Genomic DNA, 2493 nt, shown 5'->3' with positions numbered 1-2493 from the left:
GGGTGTGCGGGGCCCGCCGCGAAGCCCGGGCTCCGTCACTCCCGTCGGCGGCCGGCGGCCGTCGCTCCCCGTGCCTGCGGGGACTTGGGGGACCACCCCCTCCCCGAGCTGGAGGGTCCCCGGGAAGCCTGCGCCGGGGCAGATCCGGCGAGATCAAAAGCGGTGTGCGGTTTCTTGGGGTGCAGGCGCCAGCCGCGCGACTCCCCGAAAGTCGCCCTCACCCCCGGTGCCCGGGACAAAGGTCCGGCGCGGTCCGCCCCTCCCCCGCGAGTGCGGCCGGGCGAGACCGCGGGTGCGGCGCAGGTGAGCGCCCGGCTCGGGTCCGAGCGGCAGACCCGCCCCCTCGCGCCGCGGCGTCGCTCCCTCCCGCGCTTAAGAAGAGTAAACATGAAAGTTTGACAGTCTGCTTACGGACGGCCGCTAACTCGTTTGTCACTGCAGGCACGGCAAACACTCTCTCCTTCAACCTGATTTGGCTACGAGTCGGTCAGTTGAATGCGCTAGGCGGCTTCCTCAAAGATGCTTGACAAATGGCTACTTCACACTTTCAGATGTAATCAAACTGGCTGTTTTGGTTTAGAAAAATAAATTTAAGAAAAACAGGTCCCTCTGCCCACCCCCTTTTGCCTACAAATTGGAAAGCTTGTCTCGCATGGCTGAAATCCCAAGCACCAATATTTAATGATGTTTATGAAGGCTATATGGATAAGCTGCTTTCAGCTGGGAAGATGAATGACATATTTTGAAAGCATTTCCTCTGCCCGCGCTGGCGATGTCGTTAGGGAGGCTGTCACAATTTCTTGCTTGGTTCTGATGATCTGGGGCATAGGCTGTAGAGTCGGGAGAATGAACGATGAAATCTTAGGACCCAAACCTCCTCGATGTTTGAAATGACCATATCGCTGTTCGTTGTTCTAAGAATTTAAATATCTAGCTTTATATTTAAAAGTTTGATTAAATTAAGGAAACTAAATTGCACTAGAGAGGTGGTTCTGAGTAGATAGCATCTTCTGGCAAAGAGAAGGGCGAGAATACTGTTACCCAATTTTTAAAAACAGAGAGGGGTGGTTAGAGTGCTCAGCAAGGGCAGGATGATGTTTGGAAAGCCGGGAAGATGAAATTGTAGGAGTTGCTGTCAAGCGTTCTACAGCTGGGGGAATAATCATTGAGAGGGAAGGTGTGGAAGAAAGGTGATTAATTGTGAAAGGGACAGCCCCAGAGGCAGGAGGATATTGCAATTACTTTCAATTAAGGGGGAAAAAAGTGTTTATCCGAAGACTTAGGAGAAACAAAAAAGCTGAATTTCATTTCATGTTCTTTTAAAATGTGAAATATAATAAGCATTTATACATAGGATCAATGTCATATTTCTTGAATGTTCTCAAAATTTATTTAGCACAATCTCCATTTATGTGATTGGGAGTTTTTTTTTTTTTCTACTAAAATGAATGAGAAAATACCTTGAGAAAATGCCGTGGTTTCTCCTTGGTAGTAAAATAATGATTTAAATGCTATTGCAAATGCATTGTCAACCTAGCGCTTGTGATCAACGTCTTCACAGTACGACATTATTCAACCCAAGTGTTTCCCCGCCATTTTCAACGATACTTTTTTCATGCTGACATTATAGTCACACTTATTTTCATTTTTGACTCTTGGAATTGGCTTCTGTTAGCGTAACTGCACATATAAGCAGTTCACAGTGATGTAATCTTAAGTGTAACATGGAACAATTATGTCATTAAAAACAAATTTGGAACATGTATCAACAGTCCCAGAGGCACTAAATTTAATTCGCTTTCATCTTTGGCTATTTGAAAGAGTTTAAATTCATCAGCTCCTGGCCTTTCCATTAAATCCTACAGCAATTAAGTTCAACAGATGGGACACAGGCCTTTGATTCTGAATAGTTTTTTTTTTTTTTTCACCCTCTATTGCTAAGTAGAAGTTATTTGTTTGGAATAGGAGACTTTTACCATTTACAACTAAAAGAGGAAACACAAATACAAAAAGTCTCCCCCGAATATGCCCTTCTTCCCTTGTGTCTCAGGATATCTTTGTTCACACTCTTATCATTAGCTTACCAGGAAAGGAAATCTCTGAAGCGATCACATACTACACCCACTGGGTTAATAAAATACGTATGGTAAGAAAAAGTAGGTCCTTGACTGGTTGCTAAATGATTTTTAATAGAATATTCTTTCCTTGAATTCTTGGCTAAGAGAATGTTGAAAAACCTACAGTTGGGAGGAATGTGGGAAGTTTGGAATCATATTTTTGTGCTGTAACGCAAATGATTTAAGAATATTAAGAAAAAGGAAAAATAATTAGATTAACAGCAGGTCTTTTACTTTTTTTGGTCTTTTTGTTTTTGTTTGTTTGTTTGTTTTTTGTTTTTTTTTTTGTTTTTCTCCGGTACCGGGAACTGAACTCACGACCTTGCGCTTGCCAGGCAGGTGCTTTTGCCGCTGAGCTAAATCCCCAGCCCCTTTT

The sequence above is a fragment of the Chinchilla lanigera genome, unplaced genomic scaffold, assembly GCF_000276665.1.
Source record: "Chinchilla lanigera isolate Chin_1 unplaced genomic scaffold, ChiLan1.0 scaffold00036, whole genome shotgun sequence".
Taxonomy (NCBI): domain Eukaryota; kingdom Metazoa; phylum Chordata; class Mammalia; order Rodentia; family Chinchillidae; genus Chinchilla; species Chinchilla lanigera.
The sequence above is the reverse complement of the archived record's forward strand: the minus strand, read 5'-3'. Positions refer to the sequence as shown.